Below are 6,342 nucleotides of genomic sequence, written 5' to 3' on the forward strand. Positions count from 1 at the left end.
TTCAGTCGCTCTAAAAAATAATAGTCGATAAAATATGTATTTTTTGCATATACTCCCTCCGTTCACTTTTACTTGTCCATTATGAACTTTGCACACCTCTTAAAAAATAATAAATGAAGTGCATAATTTATCATTATACCCATATTAATTGATGCATATTTATAATGAATTTGAGAAAGTGATTTGAATTGAGTAATTAATACTGTGGGTATAATAGGAAAAAAAAATTGTCTTTTCTTGATATGCTAAAAATGACAAGTAAAAGTGAAATTTTTTAAAATACTGGACAAGTAAAAGTGAACAGAGGATATATATATATATATATATATACACTTTTTAGCTAGTACATAAAAATAAAATTATTTTGGGCCGACTGGATATTTTTGTATTTTGTCCTTTTTTTATATGCTTCCCCCCTAGTGTCCAATGTTCTTATTGGATCCCAATATTCAAATTTTTCCCAAAAAGTCCCACATTTCTAACTTCATGATCAAAGCTTTAACCCGAGATTTCTGGTTAATAATAAATAATTTCTTACCGCTCCTCCACAACTCTTGTTAACTTGATCAGCGCTACATAAAATTTAACATAAAATATTTCGTTGAAAAGGATCGACTTTAGCTTAAAAACTATGTTTCCCTAGTTAATACAAGAGTAGACTGATTTTTATGTGGCTCAAATTCATTCCGATCATCAACATTTATCACACTACAAGAAATATGTGATACGACGACATTTAATTAGTGACACTTATAATAAATGTCGGAAAAAATTTAATTTAGCGATATTTGTTAGAAAATGTGATAAGAATACTGATATTTGTTAAAACATGTCAAAAATATTTTAACATTTGATTTAAATGTCATATTATTAGGAATATAACAACATTTAATTAGTAACATTCATAACAAATGTCAAAAATAAACAAGAAAAAATAACTCTAAACATGGGCCTTTAAGCTTCTCTTCTTTTTACGTTAAAAATCCCAATAACATTCAATCCTATTCCTCCACATCTCTTCAAGCCGCAGCCGTCAAGAACTATGAAACTTCATTAGTTCATGTCCATATCATTCACTCATTCTGATCCTAATCCGCCAGTAAGATTTTCGTTCAATATAAGTACTATAAATCTCAATCTTCTGTATTTTATTTCTTGACTGCTTGATAGCCCTATATTTGTCGTCTATAGTGTTGAGATTTTTTATATTGAACCTTTTGATTCGTTTCAGACATAGAATTAAAATTCAGCAAATACCGCTGTTAGAATCTCGATTTGCGATTAGATCCATCCACTCTAGCTCGTGTTCTGTGCGTTTGGACTTTTTTTTTTTCGAGTGAAATGAGATTTGTGATATTTTGATTTATGAAATTCTTGAACTTTTTTCTTTCTTGTTGTTTATTTTTGTTTCCTTTTTGAAGGTGAATTTCCTGCAAAAGAGTCTAGTAACGTTGATATTACTCCATATGAGGTTAAAATGTTATTTTGCTACTTACCTTTTCCCTTAATCAGTTTGGTGATAATTATTTTCTTCTAATTTCAGATCTTGGATACATCATATTTTGAAGGTTGTGAGATCAATTAATGTGAAGGCATCCTGATGGGGAAAGTATGGAACATTTCATCAAGAAAAATACATGGATGCTGAAGCTTTGAATTATGTTGGTGTATATGGAAGTTATAAGAGAAAAGTTATGGTTATGTAGTCATATGTTGAAGTAATTCATTATTTTGTTTGAATTGTATATGGTGTACGACTTTTAAACTTTTGAAATGAATAAAAATGTTTGTAGTATTATAAGATGCAATAGCTGATTCATTGTTTTCTACTTTCTTACCACATATTCTACATAATACTTGAAGGACCAAAAAAGGAATATTTTTGTTGTTAATCATAATATAAATAATAATTTTGATATTCAAATAATATGCCACAAACATTTGTATGTATGTCACAAACAAGATAGTTTAAGAGCTCAAATTGTTGACATTTGATAAACGTCAAATAAATGTCACTAGATTTTTACCGACACTAATTTAAATATCGTAAAAGTAACGACATTGAAATTTAGACATTTGATTTAAATGTAAAATAAAAGTCGGTAAATGAATTTACGATATTTCATTGACTTATGGCGACATTTATATAATGTCGCCGTATCCCATGTTTCTTGTAGTGTCAATAACACATAATCTCAACCTTAAAAAAATTCAGGGAGAAGTGTAATTTAACAAATTAAATTTAGTCAAAAAATTGAATAAAAGAGAAGCCCGGTGCATTAAGATCTCATTATGCGTGGGGCCCGGGAAAGGACAGCCCGATGCACTAAGTCAAAAAAAAATTAAATATTGTCCATTATTCTAAAATATAATAGGAGTGGAACCACTTTATATCTAACGTCAGGATTCAACATTTTCACCAATAATTTTGCCCACTAGTATTATAATCTTTCCTCTTCCTCATACATTCATAGTTGAATATTTTGTTTGGAAATTAAAGTCTCAGTTTCTTTCCTACCATTATAACTTATGTATTGGTTGCATTGGAATTTGAAAAATTAGAAAAGTTCAATATTTTCTTTTCCACTTCTCAACATCTAGAATACTATCCCTAGACTAAGTTAAGGCACGTTGCTCAAATTGTAGGCCACTACAAAAAGCTGTCATTTTTATGTTCAGTTTTGAATAGTTTGGTGTATATTTGTCAGTTGAGCCCCTACCTAACTTGATATATTTTGGTTCCATTTTGTCGGTTTTTCATCGAGTTTCGATTTTTTTTTGGCTATTAAGTCACAAGGTATCGTTGCATATGTGTTATATATATTTAAAGTGTAATATTTTATCTATATATATATATATATATATATATATTGTGTAATTTTTTGACGAAGAGTGGTCAATTGACTGCCTTTATGACCATGTGGCTTCGCCCCCTGCCAAGAAATACTGGAGAGAGGTGATTAGATAAGACATGGCGCAGGCGTTGCTTCAGCTTAACGAAGACATCGCCTTTATATGAGGGCGTGGAGATCGAGAATTAGGGTAGAAAGTTAGTAAGTAGTTGAGAGTTTCTCCTTTCCTTACAAGTAGTACTAGTACTATTCTTGTATTTTTCTATTCTTCGATCTCTAATACCGCCTCTTGTTTCAATCGCTTCAATTATTTTATTTTCTCGTTGTTGTTGTTTGTTGCTAATTTTTTAAAGTCTTTTCAAGAGCCGATGATCTATCGAAAACAATCTTTCTATCTTCATCGAATAGTCACCAAGTACGTGTATACACTATACTTGGGGCTGAAAACCTGGTGATATTTTTGGGACTAAAGACAATGTAATTGTGCTTTGTACAAAATGTCTTTAATTAGAGACCACAAGTGCTACCAATTACTTCAATACTTAAGTCGAGAGACTTATAAATTAATAATAAAGGACTTTGTTCATGGGCGAAAGTGGGATAAAAGACTCCCCTTTTCTGCAAAAGTTTATGGGACAAAGTCAAACATTAAAGCATAGTTTACTTGCTTTTGTCGACAAACAATCTATATATATATATATATAGATATAAAATTTCAATGTCTGATTAAATTGATCTACAACAAGTGTTTCTACATAATCAAGTCTAGTTGAATAACCTGAAAAATAAAATTTTCAGTTTTTTTCTGAATAGCATACGGTACATAATACTATGGGCAACAAGCAATAAATAGAAGTGTTAGTACAGTCAAATCTCTCTATAATAGCTTCATTTGTTCCAAATATTTTTGAATGTTATAACAAAGTGTCGTTATAGAAAACATATATTATAACATAACATGAAAATTAGTTCTGGAAAAAACTTGGCTTTTATAGTGAAGTGTTGTTATATAGGAATGTTATTATAGAGAGGTCTAACTGTAGTGCTAGGCCGTATGTATGAGATGCTACTACTAGCCACTAAATAGTTAAGAGTTGTGGTGATACAGATAAAATTTCTCCATCCTTAATAAAAAGTATCAGGTTCGAATTTTGGGGATTGAATACATATGGTAAGGAGTGCTTTCCTGTTAATACACCTTACGCGGCGAAAATCTAAATTATCGGCACCCCAAAGCAGAGACGGGCCTATTTTTCAACTAGTGGGGTCACCGAACCCGTTAATCTCGGCAAAAGATCTAGATATATTTGTGTATATATGTTCAGTGGTGGAGCCAGGATTTTCGTTAAGGGGAATCAACATATAAATAAGTAAGAATGCAAAGGAATAAAGGGGTGTCAAAGAATGCAAAGGAATCAAGGGGTGTCAACACCTAGTATATATACATAAAAATTAAATATATTTTACCTAGAATTCTTAAGATCAAAAGTCAAATGGGGCACTAGTTAAGCAGTCTGCTTATGTGTCTCTGCCACCTTCAAATTCTGGGTCCGCTTTTGTCCCAAAGCGGATACTGGACAGAGGCGGATGTAGTGAACAACTAATGGGTTCAACTGAACCCATACCTTTCGACCTGAAGTAAAAATTTATATGTGAGAATTCATTAAAATTGCAAAAATAGTGGATATGAACCCATAACTTTTAAATTATAATAAATTCAATGCTAAATATCTTAAAAGTTGAACTCATAGGATTTAAATTCTTAATCCGCTTATGATACAAGGCATTGGTTGGAAAAAAAATGCTACTAGCTACTATAGAATTAGGGGGTCCTATAAAATAAAGACCCATTTGGCATAGTAAACCATGGTTTTTAATGAAAAAAATAATTGTCCCTTAGATATAGTACCCTACAAAGTCAAAATCAAAATAATTTATGATCATACGTTGTTTAGATACAACTTGGTCATGAAATAAAAGCAGAAAACCTGTGTCCTCACTTATGAGAATTGACATTTTTGCATTCAATGTCTCTCACAAGCCTCTTGCTTTAAGCATTTGTGTTGTTCCTTTTATTTATTGCATCTAAGTTTTTGCCTCCATATTCCATTTCTGAGTTAATGGTTTTGATTTATTACCAAAGACTAGTAGATTGCGGCTACAAGTCTAGAACTATTCTGTCCCTTTTGAGTCACAATTTGAATAGTGCTTGACTAATAGTTACATTGTACTCAGCAGACTACTTGCTCTCGTTTGACCATAAATGTTGGCTATTTTTTTTAAAAAAATAATAATTAAAATTATTATTTTTTTCATGAAATATGATCAATTTTGAAAAAAATTCAAGCTTCCAAAAATTGGTGTGGGTCAGTTTTTGGGTGGAAATTTTTCTTCCATTCACAAAACCTCAACTCTTTTTTTTCCCAAATAAAATACTTGTCCAAACATAATTTTATCTTCCAAAATTATTTAACAACATAACTTCAAAAATTCGTTTTTCAAGTTTCAACTAAATTTATGTCCTAACATGAGCTTAAATTTTGAAAATATTGAAAGATATATATATTTAATAAAGGCTGTAGATTTATTCCCAATTATCATATTCAAATGTTATTTTGAAAATATACAAGCTTATTTTATTGAAGATTTAACTTAATTAGTCGTCCGCCTCAAAAGAATGATCGGTATCTATATATATATATATGTGTGTGTGTATGTATGAATGTATGTATAGATCTCGCCCGGTCTCGAAACACATAAAATTGAGGGGATGAAATTAAAAGTGAATTGTATTCCATATAATAATTTCCATCAAATGATGTATGACCAGCTGTCATGCACAATAAGAAAGCTTTTTAATTAACAATTAGAGGTCAAACTAGATATATAATTGGCATATTGCTTAGCACATAGTATTATCCAGAGAAAGAGATTAATTGGCTGAGGTATTTCTGAAAGTGACTTTAAGATAATCCTTTTAACTAAATAAATTAGTCAATTTTCTCAATGCTTCTAAATCATTACTAGCCACTGCTACTGCCAAACAAACATTTTCAATGATGTTTTTGTTGCCTTACCCTTAAGACAGTGGAAGTAACTATGCCTTCCTCTTATTATAGAATTGAAATTACATAACTGAAAAGGACACCATTTATCTTTCAGACCAATAATAATGTCTTAACTCTTAAGTCATTTTCAACATAAACTTCAAATTGACCTTAGATAAGGTGATAAAATGAAAAGAAAAAGATATAAGGACAAAAATAATGGTGGACATAGCTCTTTATTTATTTATTTTAACCTTTCCTATTTACCTTAAATAATTTGCTACTTGAATAATAGTAGTAGCTTAGACTTTACATCATTGAAAGTGCCAATACTTCAAATCTAGCTTTGGGCGGTGGTGGCAAAATGATTAAAAGAAAATAGTTATCCACCTATATTGTCTCTTAAAAATTGGGTTGGATAATGAACTTTTTAAGAACGGGTC

General features: G+C 30.5%; 1 long non-coding RNA gene across 1 annotated transcript; it reads left to right on the forward strand.

The window, feature by feature from the left end:
* Window positions 913-1,808, forward strand: LOC109234948. Its single transcript, XR_002069278.1, has 2 exons — window positions 913-1,099; window positions 1,544-1,808. It is a non-coding gene; the product is annotated as an uncharacterized LOC109234948 (long non-coding RNA).

This window comes from Nicotiana attenuata, chromosome 11 (assembly GCF_001879085.1).
Source record: "Nicotiana attenuata strain UT chromosome 11, NIATTr2, whole genome shotgun sequence".
NCBI lineage: Eukaryota > Viridiplantae > Streptophyta > Magnoliopsida > Solanales > Solanaceae > Nicotiana > Nicotiana attenuata.